The following is a 23,724-nucleotide window of genomic DNA, read 5'->3' on the forward strand; positions in this document are numbered from 1 at the left end:
GGCATATTAAATGTAGACATTTTTGCCTCATATCTTTTCAGAAAATCACCAATGTCATCCTTCTGTTCATCAAAACTTTGTATCTTTCTCTTTAGCCATGTCTGCGAATTAGGGTTGTCTCTTTGTGTGGTATAATTATTTGAGTTATTTGTGTTATTTCCTTGTTCAGTTTGAGCTCTGGTTTGTGCTGCATCCAATCTCATCTTCTCCATTTTAGCTTCATGTTCTCTCTGCCTTTCTTGGTCCTCTTTTTGCTTCTCATATTCTTCCTTTCTGATCCTATCTTGTCTCTCCCTCTCTTGTCTTTGACGTTCTTCTTGTCTTTCTATCTCTTCTTTTTCCCTTCTTATTTTATCTTGACGTTCCATTTCTTCCCTCACAACTTGCTGTACATAAGCGGCTAAATCCTTTCCTTTTAACTCCATGGCCTTTCCATCCTGCATAGCGGTTTCCTTAACCTCCTTAAGGTCCACATATGATGATGTAGCCATTGTGTTTTATATTTTATATATATTTTTACTTAGCCTATATTGGTTATGGCTATACTTTAAAAGTTTTTACACACTTTTATACAAGTTTTAAGTGTTATGTCTCTATCTATAGATTTAGTAAATGTGTAAATCTAGTCTGAGTTATTATGGTTATATTCAAATCTGTATATTAGGTCCAGTATTACACACAAATTTAAATCTAGTATATTATAGTATGTATAATAATACTATTTAGATCTATAGTTATCAAGAGCACTATGACTTTTAGATCTAGTATGAATAACTATGATCAATTTTAAAATCTGGTATGACTGAAGTCACAGTGAAGTGTTTAGAGTAAATTCAAAGACTGTCTAGAGTCCAGATCTAGATTAGATTATGGTTCTATTTAACCATACGAAACAAATATGTGTATACAATGTCAAATATATCTTCAACAAGATACATATATCTAGAATGTACTACCTTCATTCATTTTTCAATTAATAATATTTCAAATTAGAGTCTAGATGATTAAATTGTACCAAAGAGATGTACAACAATTTGTAGATCTAAATTTAGCCAGACGACAGTGTTTGACTACATAGCCAGTTTCGGCATTATTCTCATGGCAAAATCATATTTGATTTTAACCGCTCAAACTAAAATTATTTTAGTCTGATTCACAGTAAAAGAATCCTACCCGCACTTTCTATCATTAAGTGAAAAAAAAATACAGATCTAATTAAATTAATAAAAATAAATAATTTAAAATAATATAAACAAATGAAATAATTAAAATGAGACTATCGCTATGGGTTGGGATGTGACAATATGGCACACAATGATAACGTCACGAAGTAACCAGGCAACAACGGATATGACGTTTATACAAACAAAACAAATTACAATCCTAAACGTATAATATAGCTTTTCATCTAAATTACGTCTTCTACCCCGACGGGTTTTAAGGCGCACCACCTGATTTTACTCAGGCTAACGTACCAAATTTAGACAAAATCTATTTCTAAGGGCAATCTAAACATATACTAATAAGAAAAATGGCACTTAGCTTTTGATAAGAAAGATCCCTTTGTTCGGACTCCCGAATATGCTAGATCACAACAAATTCCACTGCCTCTCTTCCAGTTCTGACTCTGCTCTCCGGTGCTACCAGTATCCCACGTAATGCCACAGATGTCCTGATATGCCACAGCAAAATGTTCTAGTTTCTTCGACGACTGTTGATGACCGTATGTGTAGTTCCGACGACTTTGTGTACACAGTTACTGACGAATAGGTTAACGGTTCTTCTGGCGATGACTTGACTTGTGTAGACGACTACTGACAAATAACAGTCTCTTGACGGCAACTTGATCTGGACGACTGACGAATAACGAATTTCTTGACGATGACTTGATCTGGGCTGACGAATAACGGCTTTCTTGACGATGACTTGATCTGGGCTGACGAATAACGACTTTCTCGACGATGACTTGATCTGGGCTGACGAATAACGGTTCTCTAAAATAGTTCACTGCTTCTGCTGCTACTCTGGTAGTACGACGAAGTTTGCTGTTGTACTCTGCTTCAATAAACCAAACTGTCCAATGTAGACTAGGTGAGACCAAGGTCACCTCCGACGACGTTCCGTTAGACGATTAACGGTTTTCAACCAAATTAAGTGGATGTAGCTATTTCCACAACAATATCAGCACGTCTAGATATGGTCTAGACCGACGAATACTAAATATATCAATGTTCAGTACTGATAAAGATTACTTCACTAACCTTCCAAAGGTTAAACACAGTGACCGTTATAAACGTGGCAAGCAACCGGTTCAATGAGCAAACTGCTCCACAAGAATCTCTCCAAGGGTAAGACGACAGAGCGATTTCGATTTAGTTAGCTACCAAACTTGTAGTACTCACAATACTTCTGACAGCGGGCAAACTGTCCTTCTCGAAACTGACGAGGTAAAACTTGATACTCGACGTGGCTCCTACGACGAAGAAAAAATATGTCCAACAGGTTCACTAACGATCTCTCACCCGTTATGAATGAACGGTTTCTCTGGTTGTAGGTCGATTCAGCATATGAAGATCAGGCGTTGCGATGATTACGGTCCTGACGAAGGTCACCCTGAGTTAACGGCTCGTTGAACGTGCGATCAAACAGGCGATGACTGTATGTAGATCTAGAACAAAGTCACTCTGCGATACTGCTGTGTTCAGCCGTACTCCGATGAAATCTTATATCTTCGAGTGCACGACCCTCACCTGAGTAAACGTTCTGCTTCGAAGTCCGGTTCGATGTTCAGCTTCATCAGGGGTCCGGCTTCGAGGTTCGGTTCGATGTTCGGCTTCAACAGGGGTCCGGCTTCGAGGTTCGGGGTCGCCACTGTGATGTTGCTAGTTCAGGCTGTCTTGAAGTCAACCAATTACTCTGCAATCGTTTGGGTGTAATTGTCCGGGTGTATTACGTGTAGTTGCACAACAATACAAACAAGAACTGGCACATCGATTGTAACTAGTGAAGAGATGTAGTCAACACTGATGAACACTTGTACATCGGTTTATTCTGATAAAAGGCCACAGTAGAAGTCTCTGTCACTAAACACGTCGTTACCCTGGATTGTTCTATCGCTAACTGATTTTCCGGTCTCTAACCCAACATATCCCAAACGTCACTAGTCCCGTTCAATATGCGTCTACTATGGTGCGTCGCTAAATAACTAAAATAACTAACCTATATAAATAAGGTGTCTAACACTAGACAGGAACAGCTTATAAATGGCATGCATCACACATATATGTCACTGTAGAAACTTCATTAGAGATAGCTAGACAGGAACAGCTTATAAATGGCATGCATCACACAGTCACTGTAGAAACCTCATTAGACATAGCTAGACAGGAACAGCTTATAAATGGCATGCATCACACATATATGTCACTGTAGAAACTTCATTAGACATAGCTAGACAGGAACAGCTTATAAATGGCATGCATCACACATATATGTCACTGTAGAAACCTCATTAGACATAGCTAGACAGGAACAGCTTATAAATGGCATGCATCACACATATATGTCACTGTAGAAACCTCATTAGACATAGCTAGACAGGAACAGCTTATAAATGGCATGCATCACACAGTCATTGTAGAAACCTCATTAGAGATAGCTAGACAGGAACAGCTTATAAATGGCATGCATCACACAGTCACTGTAGAAACCTCATTAGAGATAGCTAGACAGGAACAGCTTATAAATGGCATGCATCACACATATATGTCACTGTAGAAACCTCATTAGACATAGCTAGACAGGAACAGCTTATAAATGGCATGCATCACACATGTATGTCACTGTAGAAACCTCATTAGACATAGCTAGACAGGAACAGCTTATAAATGGCATGCATCACACATATATGTCACTGTAGAAACCTCATTAGACATAGCTAGACAGGAACAGCTTATAAATGGCATGCATCACACAGTCATTGTAGAAACCTCATTAGAGATAGCTAGACAGGAACAGCTTATAAATGGCATGCATCACACAGTCACTGTAGAAACCTCATTAGACATAGCTAGACAGGAACAGCTTATAAATGGCATGCATCACACATATATGTCACTGTAGAAACTTCATTAGACATAGCTAGACAGGAACAGCTTATAAATGGCATGCATCACACATATATGTCACTGTAGAAACCTCATTAGACATAGCTAGACAGGAACAGCTTATAAATGGCATGCATCACACAGTCATTATAGAAACCTCATTAGAGATAGCTAGACAGGAACAGCTTATAAATGGCATGCATCACACAGTCACTGAAGAAACCTCATTAGACATAGCTAGACAGGAACAGCTTATAAATGGCATGCATCACACAGTCATTGTAGAAACCTCATTAGAGATAGCTAGACAGGAACGCTCGAGTATAAAATAGCAATTTCTAGAGCACTAAGCTTCGAGATCCGTCCTAGCAGCGCTCAGACACTAGTGTACCATCTTAACACCAGATACTTTGTCCTGCCAATAATGACATTCTGTTCCTACATGTGTTGGGCGACGTATCGACAGGGCCAGACTTGAAACGTTGTGAGTGCCTTCTGTCTCGAGCAGTCATCACGGTCTTCTGGGAACTCTGGGATATCGTATCTAGAAGGCACCAATGAATATATTAATTTGATCACATGCGTACACTGGTGAAAAGCTCTGAAAAATTATCCTTCCGAGGTAGAGCTGAATAATAATATTATGTTAAATTTAAGGGCGATTTTATTGCACACAAAGTCGTAGGCGGCCCCTGAGGGTCAGTCGTAGTCACAAATAAATATGCGACAAAAAAGCAAGAAAATTATTTTGAAAAATACTTTTAAAAAAATGCTTATAGTAAATGTTATTGTGTCTTAATGTTTGGATTGGTCATGTCATTAAATTTGTTAAGTTTGTTACATTCATTCTTAATTTTATAAACAACAGGTCACGTTTTCAGTAGGTCACAGATAGCAGCTGCACGTGCACCCCAGAACACGATAAAGGAGTGGCGAAAACGTTTTTCAATATTTATTATTTGGATGGAAAGTCAGCACAAAAACAACAATGGATTTACCCTGCGGCCGTCTTCTTTATAATCCCTTTAACTCAATTTTTTTAGATCTATAAACTACATATAGAAAAATGACACAACATTTACATCTTACCACAAGAAAGTACTACACATGGTGTCTGCAATTCAAATAATAATTTTAATCTTTCTTAGCTATTTATTCTCTCTCTCTCTCTCTCTCTCTCTCTCTCCATTCATCCATTCAATTGTAAGACTATATGTGCGGACGTCATAAATGGATGATCCCTCTCCAAAGCGGCCGCTCTGATGGAGATCCATTTGTTAGACTTAGGTGAACATCTGTAAAGCCATTGATAAGTGACCTCTCCTAGCTATGGACAGTAAGATAGACTCTATAATGATAAATCTATGGCTCAGCTGTCTTAGAATCACGTAGTGACCTCTATAGTAAAGTTTCTTTTGTTAGCCCTTGGCGAGATCAAACTCTGAAAAGCTTATTTCTAAATGAGTGTTGGGATACTCGTGTTCGAGGTGAACAATTATTTAAAGAAAAGTTCATGTACAAAACACAAAGTGGACTGGATACATTCAACGACAGATCTTTATTTAGAGACTTACGTTCCAATCGTATGTGACAAAGTATGAGAGGTGGACTGTTTTGTGAGGACATTTGGGCAAATACCAGGGTGGGCCGGTGACTGCTGAGACCGCCACTGAACGGGCCACTTTAAATGACAGAGATGTTTGGTTGTAGAATGTTCTCTTACTTTTTCTATAAGATCATATTCAAACTTTGAAATAAAACCTAACACTAGTCTAATACGTTGTTGTTTTTTTTTGTAGAATGAAATAAAACCCAACACGTCTAATACGTTTTTCGGTATAATGAAATAATGAGAGAAACTCAACCCGAATATACGGCTTTAGAGGATCATCTCTTATAGTTACTTTGCAATGAGCCAAAAACATTATGCCTAGCTTACAAGAGGCTCGGAGTTTATAGTAATGCCCGGCCTGATTTGTAACACCCACACAGACTCTATTTTGTTTAGTGTTTTGAAATTGTGCAATGGACAAAATGCATTGTAAGCATTTTTTTTTAAAGGACCAATTTTTTTATTTTTTTTATATGTGAATTATTTGAATAATTTATAGACAATACTACTTTAGCATGTGTAGTTATGGAACTATCTATTCCTACTATTTTAATAGCTGTAGGTATGTAACTACCAATCCAATGTTTACTAATTTAATATTTGTAGTTATGTATCTACCAATTCTATTAGTTTAATATATGTAGTTATATAACTACCAATTATTACTAATTTAATAACTATAGCTCTATAATTACCCATTCCTAATTTAACAGCTATAGTTATTACTGTTATTAGTCATAGAACTTAAAGCCTAGTTGACGATTCATCGGTCGGCAGTGTATATTAAAAAATAGAAGGAAAAAAAGTGTAGTGTAAGTATACATGTATTATACACTGTTTCGGTTTGTTGTATTTAATGACACCCAGAAAGCGTGGGCAGACGACGAGTGGGGATGACATAGATCAACAAAAGCCCTCCTGTGAGACCCTCATTTCTCATTAGTTTGCCGTCAGACTGAGATTGAAAGAATTCGATGTCCGAGCCGGGTAGTGCCAAATGGACCTTCGATAGTGAATCTTTGCAGGTCGTTCACCGAAGCAGTAATGTGAAATCTCGATACCTCAGTAGAGCGGAAGAATAGAGCCCATGGCTTGACCAAAATGACCGCGTGAACTGGGACGAGTTATTAAGTAATTCGGGTTCAAACTTGGCGATTCCTTTTCAGTCCGTTTCGATTTTCTGGTATTAGCATTAAATGAGAAAAGCACGTGACCCAAGTCAGAGAAGTAAACAGAGACCAGGGAACACACAAAACACACAGACACAAAGGCACACACAAAGACACCATCAGACACACACACAGACACAAAGGCACACACAAAGACACAATCAGACACACACACAGACACAAAGGCACACACAAAGACACCATCAGACACACACACAGACACAAAGGCACACACAAAGACACCATCAGACACACACACAGACACAAAGGCACACATGTACACATTTCTAAACCCAGCCAATTTATTGATTTCTTTGTCTATTTGTGGTAGGGAGTTATTTTGGTTGTAGAGTGACCCCTGTCCGTGATTCACTTTTCACATCACATTAGAATATTACATTAGGAAATTGGCTAAAGACAAGGTCCTGGTTCTATAGATGAAGAGGACAAGGAATTGTGCTTAGTAAAACTAGAGACAACAAAGATGAATATGACGCCAAACATATAAGAATGTAGGCTTTACTTTGTTTCAAAAACTGGATCATTCATATGCAGAATAATCAGTATATTAATTCATTGTTATCTCTATTTTTATTATGTTTTCTATAGTCAGTATATGTAAATAATTTATAATTGTTATTGTGTTGTAATTGATATTGCTGCTTTTAAACAATATTTACAACCATCCTTTTTTTTTAACTTCCAGTCTATGCATTTTTAATAAATGAAAAGTCCAAATTATATTATATATTACAAGAAATTGTATTTAGTGGTTTAAGTAATGATAAACTTCAGAACAGAAAACTTAAAATAAAGTAATAAACAATAAATTAAACACTGAATTATATTTGACAAATACAAGAACAAAACCCAATCAAGTACTCAGTGGCTTTTATTGTTCTCAGTATTTGTTCACCCCTTCCTCATTTCCCCCCAAAAACGTTTACAAGTGAATGGAGCTAAAAAACGATCTAAAAGCCTCAACGTGATAACAATTGTCATGCAACAATGACTAGCGACGTTTCCTCTTTTCAGCTTAAAGGGTGTGGGTGGCAGACACCGATCTAGTCAATGGCTCTAACGATTTCCCTAGAAATTTGACAGTTTGTGTATGTCTTAGGGAGCAAAACTACTAGCTCATTGGTCACACAGGGAAAACAAGATAGCAGACATACGTTTGTGTTGAGCTTTAGATCTTTCGCAGAGTTCTTGTTAAAATACAATCTCTCATTATATGTTAAACACAATACATCTACACATGTTAAGCACAATACCTCTAGACATGCTCAATACAGTACCTCTAGACATGTTAAATAAAATACATCTATACATGCTAAACACAATACCTCTATGCATGCTACCTACAATAACTCTGGACATCTATATATAATTCTCTACGTCGCCCAACCATGCGGGACACCACGCAAGCACGCCGACTCTCTAACCCTCGATGAAAAAGTCATGGAAAGATAACTTTTTATTTCTGCAAGTCGGACTAGAGTTACCCCAAATAACTTTCGCGGTGACAAAAAGTGCGGCTCAGAAAAAAAAAAGAAGGGAAGAACAAGTAATCTTCTGTCTGTATATATAATTCTCTAAGTCGCCCAACCATGTGGGACACCATGCACGCACGACGACTCTCTTATCCTCCTCCCGCCCCCTCCCGCCCGCACCCGCGCCTTCCTCGCTCACCAGGCATGTGCAATTTTTCAGCTAACTTCGATAATTATTCCAATGGAATTGAGGGTGAATATCTCTGTTTATTGTCAGAAGTTAAATCTGATGACGCAATGTTCAAAGTCTGATGACGCAATGTTCAAAGTCTGATGACGCAATGTTCAAAGTCTTATTACCCAGAAATTTATTTTTCAGTATAAAACATGAAAGCTACAATTATGAAAACAAATTTCCTGTTTGCACTTCTCTTGTAACCTTGACGAGTACCTCACGTGACAGTTATAAATACACATTGCCATAGATATAACAAGATGTATCATAGCTAGAACACTCGGGCATTGCTTTTAATTACGTCATTGTAGCATCCAGATATTTTATCGTCAAAGTCTAAACACTGAAGATGTTGAACCAATCACCAAATAATCTAAAGATCTCAGCAGTGTCAAAGGATGAGAAATATGAATCAAACTGTCTCCCATAAACAAACCTAGAGGCAGGCAGCCCTAACAATTGTGGCACGGATTTCGCGGGGCCCAGTCTGGGAAGGGATAAGGATAATAAGTGAAAATTTAGATTTTGTATTAGAAAAAAAATTCGACTTTGCATTTAGTTCATTCTCTACTATGTATAAAATCACAATCAACCTTGACGAGCCTTGCCTAATAGTTTAATTTCTTTATCTTTGTGAATTGTTGACCTTCTTGATTATAAAGAATAGATCTAGACTTTTCATTCTAATTTTAGATTTAGATCGCTTCTCTAGATTTAAATATGTGATTTTAAAAAATATCACTTTTGATTTTGTTATAAATTAGAGATAGATATAAATCTATATTTATTTGCCAGTGACTATTATAGTAAATAAAGTATTGTAAATTGCGGTTTTAGTTAAAATTCGCCCTATTATTAGATCTACATTTTTATTAAATGAAAACTGAAAATGCCTTTTTTCGCGGGTAGGTTTGGCGTTTTTCAAATTGAATGACACCCCAAATTGACATATTTGTCTATTTTTTCAAGAGATTTGTATGAGTTTTTATGAGATTTTAATGATTTCAGGAGATTTCCAGGACTTGCTCGTGTATTTTGCAATTTCAGGAGACTTCCATGAGCTCATGGAAAATCAGGAGACCTTGGGAACCCTTTTATTATATGTTATAATGATTTAATTTAATAATTTACACATAGAATTAGATAACATTAGATAATTTTTATTGGTTCAATCAAATGGAAATTCAGTTTGACAACAATTGACCATCCCAGCGTAACTACTGTACAATTAGAATTAGAGCAGGGCCTATGAAAGTGCGGGGCCCACTGCTGCCGCATAGGTTGCAGTGACATAAAGACGGCCCTGTCTAGAGGTCACAGTGACATGTTGAAGAGAAACAACACAAGAAGTGGGGGGGGGGGGGGGAACCGAAACAGATGCGGCGAAAGAAGTGAATTGATTAACATTTGTGCCTAATTACCTTCCTTCCCTATTCTGAAAACACACACAGACAGAAGCATAGATGAAGACTAGAAACTAGTGGAAACTAAATGACTGATCAAGATTGATTTTATTGCTTTATAGCTTTTGTTGTTATCAATAAAAATGTTTTTAAGCAAGCCAAAAGACGCAGCATGTGTTTAATTAATTAATAGCATGTAAGAAAATAAACAATTTCTCTAATAAAATAATTCTTACCTGCAGTGTTGATGATAACATTTTCTTGTACTGATTGTATCTCTTCAATTCAAAAAAATAGATTTAATCCCTGCAGCAATGATTGTGTAGAGGACTCAGCATTGACTGCTCCAGAGCTTGTAACACAGACAATTGAGTCAGCCGCAACATGAGATATCCAGTGCCTTTGTACATTACATAGATCAGAATTTCTATGTGATACAAAGATCTAACACCCAATAAAGCGTTTCACTTTCACATAGTCTTTGAGTTGTGATTCGTTTTTCTATCTGAATCTGTCGTACACGAAAGAAAAGAATTGACTTAACATTGATACACATACACATACATCACATACACATACACATACACCACATACACATACATCACATACAAATACATCACATACACATACATCACATACATCACATTCACATACACATACACATACATCACATACAAATACATCACATACACATACATCACATTCACATACACATACACATACACATACACATACATCACATACACATACACATACACATACACATACATCACATACACATACACATACATCACATTCACATACACATACACATACATCACATGGACATGCACATACACATACATCACATACACATACACATACATCACATACACATACACCACATACACATACACATACATCACATTCAAATACACATAAACATACATCACATACACATAAACATACATCACATACACATACACATACATCACATACACATACACATACATCACATACACATACACATACATCACATACACATACACATACATCACATACACATACATCACATACACATACATCACATACACATACACCACATACACATACACCACATACACATACACATACATCACATACACATACACATACATCACATACACATACATCACATACACATACACCACATACACATACACATACATCACATACACATACACATACATCACATACACATACATCACATACACATACATCACATACACATACACATACATCACATACACATACACATACACATACATCACATACACATACATCACATATACATACATCACATACACATACATCACATACAATATTATTAGATTTATGACATGGAGACATGCAAGAGGGGGGAGCATCACTTCATTTTATATTTCTAGCTGTTCGTGTTATTCACAGACATGACCTATAAAACTTTAAAGACTTAAGACTTAGGCGTGCTAGTAAAATTAAATTCTTAAGATCTAGAATCTACAAGCTAAATGGAAATATATGGTTAAAGATTCATTAACTGAGTTGAAATCTTAAGAAGGAAAGACCTAGGATCGGGAAAACGACCATGTGAACAATGTGGAAATGTGGTGCCGCACACCACAGCATCTAGTGTAAACGCCTTTTATTGTTGGTGTTATAAAATAAAATAAAAAAAATTATTGCCTTTATATAGCGCTATTTTTAAGCTTATAGCATGCTCAGAGCGCTTTGGTCCAATCTCATTTGTGGACCGGTGAGGGGGAGGGGGTATCTGGGAGAAGTTTTTTCCGTGCTGCCTTTAGGCGCTCAGTAAACACAACTCTGCTCGAGTCGGGTGTCGAACCTCGAGACTCCTTCATAGGTAAACAAGACAAGCCAAGTTCAAGCGTACTTAGCCTCTCGATCACTTTTGCGTTTCATTTTTAACAGTTAAAGATTTTTTTCTAATACCTATTGTTTCGTGTGTGTGTGTGTGTGTGTTAGAGAGAGAAACAAAAAGGGGGTAGGGGGGAAGAGCTTACTGTAGCAAGCCAAAAACAAAATGTTAACACCCCATTAAAAACTGCAGAAGGTTCAACGAGTTTGGAAGACAAGAGCTTGTTTCACGCACAAAAATCAAACCTGATAATAACAGACATTGGTTGTAATAAATCATCAATGCTTGCAGACCAGTTGGGCGAGTATCTGGTCCATTTGTGTGTAGTGAATTAATTAGCAGGCAACTAGACAGCGGCTATTATTGCGATTTTGTTGTTGAGTCGTAAACATAAACAAAGAAGAGCGATACATTGTCGAACATTTGTTCATTTCTTTCTCACAACTCGTGGACATCGGAACCAAACACTTTCTCACAAGTCGTGGACATCGGAACCAAACACTTTCTCACAAGTCGTGGACATTGGAATCCAACACTTTCTCACAACTCGTGGACATCGGAATCCAACACTTTCTCACAACTCGTGGACATCGGAACCCAACACTTTCTCACAACTCGTGGACATCGGAACCAAACACTTTCTCACAGCTCGTGGACATCGGAATCCAACACTTTCTCACAACTCGTGGACATCGGAATCCAACACTTTCTCACAACTCGTGGACATCGGAATCCAACACTTTCTCACAACTCGTGGACATCGGAATCCAACACTTTCTCACAACTCTTGGACATCGGAACCCAACACTTTCTCACAACTCTTGGACATCGGAATCCAACACTTTCTCACAAGTCGTGGTCATCGGAACCCAACACTTTCTCACAACTCTTGGACATCGGAATCCAACACTTTCTCACAACTCGTGGACATCGGAATCCAACACTTTCTCACAACTCGTGGACATTGGAATCCAACACTTTCTCACAACTCGTGGACATCGGAATCCAACACTTTCTCACAAGTCGTGGACATCGGAATCCAACACTTTCTCACAACTCGTGGACATCGGAATCCAACACTTTCTCACAACTCGTGGACATTGGAATCCAACACTTTCTCACAACTCGTGGACATCGGAATCCAACACTTTCTCACAACTCGTGGACATCGGAATCCAACACTTTCTCATCATCCTAGATTCTAACCCTACACAAACCTGTACAAATGAACTAAGAGAGGCAAACCACTTTTATAATAATACTTGAAACGGTTTTAATTGTAGCAAGATCTATGACTGTGTTCATGATAACCAACAGGGGAAGAGCATTGTTGACATAGTTAAGGTCTACATCGTTAAGGGAGACAACTGTGATTTGGTCATCAATTAGGGAATCTATGTGTCAATGCACGTAGTTTGTATTCAATCTATATCTAAATGAACGTATTGAAGTTTCTAAGCTGATTGGCAGCTAGTGTTATTGATTGGTTAAGTGAAGGGACTAAGAGTTTATATAATGATGTATGAGCATGGTTGGTTGGTTGCCTGGTTGATTGGTATGCGCGCTAGACTGTCATTCGGTGGTCCCAGGTTCGAACCCTGCACGCTGCCATCCCCATCATCCGGCAGGAGTTTTTTGGCTAGAATGTAATTATCTTCAAATCTGAAAGAGCATCCCAAACATGTGACACACCGTCTACACGCTGACACACTGTCTACACGCTGACACTCTGTCACAGATAAACTCGGTGGAGCAAATAGCCAAGCTACACGAGACAAAAGTGTCTTATGTTTGGGAGGGGAATGTAACTCTACACTCAAGTAGAATATTATAATACAAAAAAAAGTATAATTATACATTCCTTGTCGTACTTTCCATTATCTGCGTGTGAACACAAGTGAGGAAATAGTATATGCTGGTCGTTCACGTCAGTCATGTCCGAGAGTTGGACTTTGTTTGTTATAAGAATAAACTATTAACATGATAGTGTCATTGACAGATATAGTGTCCAAAGGAACCTTCACAAAAGTTCAATAGAAAAGTTCAAGTCAAAGAGATGTGGAAACCTGTATGCATTACTTTATCAGACAATTCAATTCAGCTTTAAAAACACATTTTCTTTAGAACCTCTCATGACATGAACCTTTCTTCTTCACACGTTGAAATAGAACAATGTCCAAGAATCCATAGTGCTAATGAAACTTCTTCATTGACTACTTCTTGAGATCTGAAGTAAGAAGAGAACAACAAAGTCTGTTGAAATAAAAAGTTCTAAATACAAAGCATTCTAGTAGCTTTGTTGTTCCAAATGATATCTTTTAATTATGTACATTCATTAAAAGTTTCAACTTTTGTCTATTGAACATTTAACTAGAACCAGACATATCTGTGAGTGTCTAGTTCTGCCTGTGGGTGTGTGTTGGTTTGAATTTCTTACTTAGCAGGCTACTTCAAATATTAACCGTGGCTATAACAGTAACAACAAAAGCTGTTAGTAGGGTTAGTTAACACAGAACAACAGGACACTAGCAGGATATATGAGTATGTTTGTGTACAGGAGTATGTTTGTGTACAGGAGCATGTTTGTGTATATGAGTATGTGTTTGTATACATACACAGAGGCTACTGACCTTACTTTTTCCCAAACAAACATACACACACACACATACTCCCACATCCACATTAGCCCTTTTGTTCTCCATCGACCCAGCAACAATTTTTGTTTTATGATCTCCTGTAGTTTTGTTCTTAGAAATGCCATAGATCTACTTTATATACTTTAACTTCTAACTAATTCAAGCCCATTGTTTTAAAGTTTTACACCAGTTGCGAAATACAGGAACTTGTTGATGCGAGCAGTCTCCCGTCAGGAAAGTAGTTATGAATAATTCCTGCCCATTACAATGTGGATGTTTGAACACTTAGACGGAAGTAACTGCCAAGAAAGTCTCGCTAAAAGAAACAAGTTTCATGACCAACTGGTTGTACCTAGTTTGAACGACAAGAAAAAAAAAACTTAGTTCGGTATTGAACATTTGTGCATGAATGTGAAATTAAGAAGATTAATTGATGACATTAAGAATGTGTGCCACATTAATCCTGCATTGTCAGATTTGAAAAAGTAACAGGCAATTAAAAAAAAAGAATATTTTCTGATTCCAGCTGATCAGTTTTTGTTAGAGCTCGTAATAGCTAATGAAAGATAGAAAAAAACAAGAAACTTTTTCCCAGCCCCGATCTCCCCCCCACACACCTAAAAAATCCTAATTAAGCAAATGTATAAATGTCCTCAAAGTATCTAAAGATATAAAGTTCCAATGACAGGCCTATAGGTCCAGACTTAGAAGACGGTTCGCAAAATGGACCGTTCATTATTGATTTATTTCAATAGGTCTGTGATTGAACTCTTGAATTGTCCGCGGGAATACCCTCAGACGTATGTGTGTACAAGATATAGAATGTCTTTAACTCCAGATCAAATTTAATTGTAAAGATATTATATTATGGCTCCTGGTCGTGTGGTTTGCACGCTGGACTGTCGTTTGAATTTATCGATGGTCCCGGGTTCAAACCCTGCCCGCTACCATCCCCCGTCGTCCTGCGGGAGGTTTGGACTATGAGGTAAAATTCAACTCTGAAGGAACATCCGAAACATTTAAAACAACATTTTACAAACAAAATATTATTTTAAAAAATATTATTTGAGAAACATCATAACGGTTAAACCAGAGTTTAGACTGTCTGGCTATTTACCTAGTCATTCTTTTTACCAACGATATACATACATTGTTACATTTCTAGGAAAATCGATAGAGCTGTTTTCGAGAGGTCAAGATTTTATCTACGAAGAATTCGCAAGCTAATAAGAGGAATTTTAAAAAACAAATTTAGATTCTTGGATCATGGAAGGTTTTCTTTCAACATACAGTAGCAGAAGGAAAACTAAAAGAAAAAGCAACCAAATGAAACGCAGCCTAAGTTTGAAGGACGAAAGGGGCCAGAAACGATCAAGATACTATAATTAGGTCCAACACTAGTTTATCCTATACTCTTAAGCGAGCAATTCTTGTATGTATGTATGTATATATATTTATATTTATATATATATATAAATTTTATTTCGAAAACGGCTCTAACGATTTTCTTTAAAATTTCAAGGTATGTGCATATTAGTAAGAAAAAAATTCTCAACTCATTGGCCACATCGGGAAAACTCGAGGTCGACCGTTATATCAGTTTGAAAATGCCTCATTATCGAAAAATTAATTTTGGCTAGAATGTTTTATGAATGAAAATTTTCCATGACGTAAACGGGAAAAACGCTGTTTACGTCACTAGGCTTACCGCAGTATACTAAAATATTTCTTTGCAAACAAGAACGAGTTTTAAAGGATCAATAGACCTAATTAAACATTTGCGCACCATCTTACTGTAGATTGATTTATTATAGAACTATGAAAGAAAAGTAATGAAATTAAATGTGCCGATATATGATTAGTTATTGTGTTTTAAGTGCTAAATAAGTTGTTTACACTTTAATTGTGTAGAGCGGTGTAGATACCTTTTACTTTGTTGTTTATTTTGCTGGTGACCTCCAGCTGTCTCGTTCTGAGGTTGCATGCAACCATGTGCTCTCTTCTATGTCAGCTAAGTCAAGTTTGCGCCATAAGCTGGTCTTTTAAGGGTTTCGGTGTTACGTCGACCACTTTTTAGCTCACCAAAAAATCCTGCCTTTGGCATGCGTTCGTCTGAGATTCGTCTCCCATACAGGATACTGCTCTGTCCAGCGTAACTGTCGGACTTAAAGAATTCCCTCTATACAAAGGCCGCGGATACACATTTGAGACCAAAAGAAAATTTGCTGCCGAGGACAGACGCAGACGCTAAAAGAAAATCTTAATCGAGCATCGCGGACAATGGTTATGCTTGCCCTGGATGTGGCAAGATATGTAGGTCACAGCTGCAATCCTCATTAATTTTCGGACTCTAAGACAAGCCTTATTATTATTATTATTTTGCTGGTGAATTATTACCATGTGTTCATGCTTCAGTGTCTACCTCTCCTGTACCAAAACAAAGGAAATGGTCATAACACAACTTCTCTACGCCTTACTTGCTCACACTAAACATGATATCCATCTAGCGGTCAACGAGTTTGCGTACACTGCAGCCTCTTTTGATTTAACTATAAACCTCGGTAAAAAGCTTGGAGTTAGGGCCAGGAGAGATCTGAATGGATGGATGTGTAAAAGCAGGCCATAGCACCACTAGGATGGATGGATGGCAAAAGCCGGTATGAACTTCCTATAGTCCGACAGTCAGGCTGGGCAGGGCACGTAACCCGTATGGGTAACGAGCATATTGTTTGGCGTAACAGAGGTGCCCCACGGAAACGTTTCTTTAGAAAACTAATGCCATGATTTAAGTCTAATAAGAAAAAATGCGCCATTTTACTTTGTCACTAAGTGCATGTTTTACCCTATAACGTAGAGAAGTTACACTGCAAAGACTTTCTTCCAAGCCAATAATAGTAAGCCTACAATAGTTTTACGCAAAAGATGGATTGTAAAACTATAAGACGGACGTGAGCTGTAGTTTGTCTAGACTGTAGGAGGACTTAAAAGACTTTAAATTTAATCGACATGTACAATTAGCCCTACAATTAGAACTAACAGAACACTAAAACAACTCTTCAGATTAGTAGTCTTTATCCGATCGTTCATTTTCGTAATTACAAGAATATTCCCAAAATGACTTCGGGTATATAACCTTCCGAAATTATTTAACAGAGCGAGGTTCGGCCACCTGGTACAAAAATATTCTCAAAATGACTTCGGGTATATATCCTTCCTTAACAAATTATTCATCCGAGCGAGGCTCGGTCACCTGATATTTTTAGAGTAAAACCAATAAGTGACAGATGAAGATACGTCGATTGACGAGACAATCGCTTTAACTTTTGCTATGTGATAATCTAACAACATTTAATAAGTATCACATTTGATGTCATAAGATCACTTCTACTCATTGTAGACTGGTTTAACAACTTCTTACCTCGTAGAAAACTTTCCAGACAATGTTTGAATAGTGGAATTTTTTTAATGAAATGGTCTAGTCTCCCATGACAAGAAACAGTGCAAATAATGTCATAAAAAAACGTAATGTACTTGTAACTTAGAACATGTTTTATTCCATGGAAACAAAGTGTATACCACACGGTCAACGGACCTTATACATTGGTTTTAATCCTCAAACTCCACACTGGAATCCATACTAGGTCAATGATCTCTCGTGGGTATGTTTGACCAGCTACCAAAGTGTCATTTCATCAAGCCTTCTCGTCCACGATAAATCCCTGGGACCTGGCATGAATAACGTCGCCTTGTAACTGAATGTTGCATGTCCCGGTTTTTAATTGTTGGGAATAGGACTTATGGCTGATGTTTGTCCAGAATACTGGCACAGGCTTATATTCTATTTACTGTATTTACTGCATGAAATATTTTTTACTCTACTCGTAAACCAAAATATCCAAAATAACAGATGTTCATACTAACAGGATAAGCTGGCTAGCTCCTTTCAGTTCCAATTGAAGTCTTTAATACACAGATCTAATAAAGTTTTTTTATGTGAAATTTTACTAGATAGTACACAAACAGATCTATAAATTACAGACGCCACTTCAATGAGACGATTATTACGTCCTACCAGTGTACATGTGTTAATTTAATCATGCTCCTACTAGTGCCTTTAGAGCATGGAACGGGTTGCCTGAATCAGACATGAAAACCAGTGATATATCAGAGTTTTAAGTCTCTAATTAACATGCGAGAATAGATTAACACAAGGATCCGCGTAGGACGTAATTAATTTTCAATGAACGTCTGTATTGCAAAGTTTGTAGAATCTGTTATCTGAAAAAAAAAATCTGATTTAGATGTGTCACGAAATGTATCTTTATATTTATTTAACACCTCTTCTGGCGTTTAGTAAAGTTTCAGTTGTGTGACGAATGAGTATACTAACCTACTTTTCACTTGATTTGTTGTCGCGTAAGTCTACCACTGAGTACTATAACAACAAACATGTAGATTCATAACCTAACTCACTGGTAGCAAACATCACATTTATTACGTATAAAATAACAGTACACTGCAAGTCCAGCCATCAAGAAATACAAGTCTTATCTCACAGAAATCAATTTTAATATCCAATAAAATAAAGCAAGTACACAACTAGTAATACTTTTTACACTAAATGCATTATGCGTCCATTCACTTCCAAGATCAAGGTGACTACTGATTTTTGACCATGTGGTCAACGATCAAAACGAGTTGTTTTGTTTAAACCCATAATTCCCAACTAGATTTCACCTTCCACGTGAACCACAATAACTAAGTGTATTCCTTGATTCCCTACTAGTTCATACCAAACAATGTTGTGACAAGATGTTAGAATGAAGAAATGTGTAAGGTCACTACAAATTGTTCACTTTACAGATACCACATTTTTAATGGGGCTCACACTGTCAAGTAACTTATCTGTTTTGTGGTGAGCTCAACAGACAAAGATATAGGTATCTGACCAAAAACTTCATCTCTTGTCTGACTTTATAGACGAAGAATGAACACATTTCTGAATATCTAAATCCCCTATGCAGACTTTTTTAGCCATCATTTTGATCTAGTTTCGAAGTACAATCGCACGCGATAATAAGGAAACCAACAATGTAAAATCTCGCAGAGGGTTTGATTCAATGATCTCTGACAATGATTACTTACACTGTCATTAACTCTGATAACTGATACTGTCACTCTGATTACTGACACTGTCACTCAATCTGATCATTGAAATTGCCACTTACTCTGACATTGTATAACGTTCACTGTTCAACTATTATTCAAACATCAGTATGTGTGTTGCAGTTTGATTCTGTCAATGTCAGATGATTATTGTGTTGACTAAGTATGAAAACAGATTATACAAACTAGACGTGTGTTATGTCTTGCTTGATGAACAGATATTTCATCACTGCCTGATACACTCTCACATGTAAACACAGTCACTCACACATGTAAACACAGTCACTCACACATGTAAACACAGTCACTCACACATGTAAACACAGTCACTCACACATGTAAACAGAGTCACTCACACTCAACTGAAATTTAACTCCTGGTCGGTTCTGCGCGCGAACTCCTGGTGATTCAGTTTGATACCATCGATAGAGAAACTACAATAGGCCGGTCGTAGTCACACGGGCTGGTCTCTCTAAAGTGGACAAGGTCATTAATGTGGCTATTGTTCTCAGTTTTTGGCTGTAACAATGAAGGAAAGCCCGTTATGAAACAATGGCCGCCATGTGACGTTCACAATGACGTCATCATTGTATGTGTCAATTTCTATTCAAAGCATCGTTACAACTCTTACAGGGCCAGGTTAGGCCATTACTCAGCAAGGCTATTTATATGGTCCAGAAATGTGATCAGCAGGGGCGGCTCATCCTAGGTGGTGTTTATTGGTTTCTTGTAATCCTTCAATATCGCAAGAAGTCTTTGAAGTGATCTTTCACATATAATTTTTTCTGTTACAGTCTGTATGAGAAGGGGCCAGCAAAATGTACTGGAACGTCGATTTATTTATTCAACAGAAAACCACGAAATACAAAGAGTATCTTAGGGGAAGAACCCCCTATTTACAGTCATCTATCTCAATATTGTAAGATTTATTTCTTTTTTAAAATATGAAATTAAATTAGTTCATTACCACCATTTAATTAGTTAATTAATTATTTTTTTTATTGATTCGTGTTTTGTTATGTACAATGAATAATTGGGCAAACTGATAAAACAATTCAAAGTTCCTGTACCCAAGATTACCTTTTATAAACAGGATTAACTTGCAGTTAGACAAATAATAAAGTGTAATTAGATAGATTAGAAAAGGAATTCATTGCAGTTATCCATACGTAATTGTACAATGAGACCAATGAACAACTTCCCAAACTTGTCACCTTTCCAAACTTGTCACCTTTCTAAACTTGTCACCTTTCCAAACTTGTCACCTTTCTAAACTTTTCACCTTTCTAAACTTGTCACCTTTCCAAACTTGTCACCTTTCCAAACTTGTCACCTTTCTAAACTTGTCACCTTTCCAAACTTGTCACCTTTCTAAACTTGTCACCTTTCCAAACTTGTCACCTTTCCAAACTTGTCACCTTTCTAAACTTGTCACCTTTCCAAACTTGTCACCTTTCTAAACTTGTCACCTTTCCAAACTTGTCACCTTTCTAAACTTGTCACCTTTCCAAACTTGTCACCTTTCCAAACTTGTCACCCTTCCAAACTTGTCACCTTTCTAAACTTGTCACCTTTCCAAACTTGTCACCTTTCCAAACTTGTCACCCTTCCAAACTTGTCACCTTTCTAAACTTGTCACCTTTCCAAACTTGTCACCTTTCCAAACTTGTCACCTTTCCAAACTTGTCACCTTTCCAAACTTGTCACCTTTCCAAACTTGTCACTTTTCCAAACTTGTCACCTTTCTAAACTTGACGGCATTTCAACTTTTTATAAATTAAATCTCATCAAATCAAGTTTGTGTTCTATTAACCAAAAAAGAAATGGTAAGCCATCTTTCTACGATTACCTTTTATCTTTCTTTTACTCTTACATGCAATACAAACAGAGTAGGGTGGTAAGCAGTCGGTAGTCCAGTGAGATAACATACAGACATTCATGTCAGTAGACCGACATCAGTTGACAATTTATGGCAAGAAGCTTTTTTTCTTTTTTGCGTAATCCAGACCAGTATTTCTAATCCAGACCAGTATTTCTAATCCAGACCAGTATTTCTAATCCAGACCAGTATTTTAACATTTTTTTTAAAAGTTCAACGTCAAATTAAAAAAAAAAAAAGAATTACAAATAAAAGATGTCTGGAAGAGTGTTGGTCTATAAGCCTATTCTATTTTCTTTCTATTTTTTTTTTTAGAAAAAATTCCCATTAGCAACATCTGTTCACGGTTAATTGATCCGAATGAAAGATTTATCAACCTTTGAAATAGATGTCATTCGTCGAACAAAAGAAAAGGGGAAATATTCTACCTGACAAACATTTCTTATTTACAGGTCGAATAAATATGTAAGTGGTTTCCACTTTTAAAGCCGTCCCGAGATAACTTCCTGTTGGATTTTATAAGCTAACTCAGTGATTAAAGAATAGAGACACCTTTATTTCTTTCAAGAACTATTGTTACAAAGCTAAAACAAAACAAGGTTGCAAAAATAGTTTGTGCAGAAACAAGAAGTCAGAATCGGCCCGGAAGTGGTCCACTCTGGCAGGTAAAAAGGCAGTTCCGATATTTTGAGCATCAATATCAGAAGCCAAGAGCTGCAAATTAACAACAACCACATTCTCCGACCTTACAACAGAGACATGTGCGTGTTGAAAGTGTTGTCTATAGTATTGCATTGTTACATCTATTGACGACATGATACCACATGTTACAAAGACATATTAATGTTAATATTCATATGTATTTAATGAAATGATTATTAAAAAGATATAGTTCAGTGTGAGCCTGGACTAACTAATGTTAAATAATCATCTAATTTAATTCAAGTTTTTAGGAACTTTTCAACATGTACACGTCTGTGTGAACATTCCAACATCCACAAGCCTGTAGGAAACTTCATGGCAAGTCTATAGGAACCTTTCAAGTTTCAACATGTACAAGCCTTAAGAGCCTTTCAGCATGTACAAGTCTGTAGGAACCTTTCAACTTGTACAAGTCTATAGAAACTCTCAAGTACAGGTCTAAAGGAACTCAAGTCTTTATGACCCCATCTAACTGTAACCTACTTTCACGCCGCCACCGCATTAGAGGGCAATGATTAAAAAAACGCACTCAACCGTAGTAAACTACTACCTTATTATGCCTGAGTTCCACTTGACTTGCTTACTGAGCATGTGTGGGCGGAAGAGTCGGTAATACAGCGCAACCAGCAGGCACATATTTCCACACAATGAAATAAATATAAAAGTTGGTAAAGAAAACTAAAACATTTGTCATACCTTATAATGAATCGTTGACCTAACTACACAATCATCTGATGAAAATGAAAATGCTGAAAATAAAATATCAACCCACTGCAGATAATCCACGTGAAATACTGATCTATGTACAAAGAAAAAAAAAAGCATCGGTTTCCTGTAGCTGCAGAATAACAGCAAACTAAATACGAAGCTTAGATGCTAAATATTGTAGAATAATGCACACATTTCCCGCTTGACTAAGAAGACCTGTTACATTAGAAGGGTATTCGAGTTCCGGGACACAAAGAAGGGGTTAAGAATGTCACGCTTGGGTTGTACACATTGAAATATTCAATGGGACAGCGATATTCACCATTTTAGTGAGGCTGGCACTAGGAGATTTTCATACATGGGAGAAAACTATAAATAACTTTTGTGTTGGTGTCTCCGGTGTAGAAACTAGAGGAAGTGTGGATCTAAAACTCTAGGCTAGTCTTTCCACTCTGTAGCACAGCAGAAATTGTCTCTCCGTTGATAGTGATTTCAACCAGAATGAAGCTTTGGACGTTCACTCTAAAACAGTGATGCAACTTATTGAACAACACAGGGGAAAACACCAGGATACTATTGAACATTGATGAAAATCTCCTGGTTGGAAATGTTCATGATAAATGAAACAATGTCAAGGGCTCTAAATTGTACTTCAGTGTTGTCAACTAAATCAAACCTACCAACAGAAGAGCTGAGAACATTAGATTCTGCAGTGTTAGAAAGTGCACACAATTAATCC

The 23,724-nt window shown here is 37.0% G+C and overlaps 1 protein-coding gene across 2 annotated transcripts in view; it reads right to left on the reverse strand.

Annotated features, from left to right (window-relative positions):
- Positions 1-23,259, reverse strand: part of LOC106061134 (prostaglandin E2 receptor EP4 subtype-like) — an 85,640-nt gene extending 62,381 nt beyond the window's left edge. The window contains exons 1-2 of one of the 2 annotated variants that reach the window (XM_056028893.1): positions 22,974-23,259; positions 10,255-10,529 (exon numbers count right to left, since the gene is read on the reverse strand). The gene's annotated coding sequence lies outside the window, so the exon portion shown is untranslated. The remainder of the gene's footprint in view (positions 1-10,254; positions 10,530-22,973) is intronic. The other variant, XM_013219209.2, reaches the window with a different exon arrangement.
- Positions 23,260-23,724: the final 465 nt, after the last annotated feature.

This window comes from Biomphalaria glabrata, chromosome 5 (assembly GCF_947242115.1).
Source record: "Biomphalaria glabrata chromosome 5, xgBioGlab47.1, whole genome shotgun sequence".
Taxonomy (NCBI): Eukaryota; Metazoa; Mollusca; class Gastropoda; family Planorbidae; genus Biomphalaria; species Biomphalaria glabrata.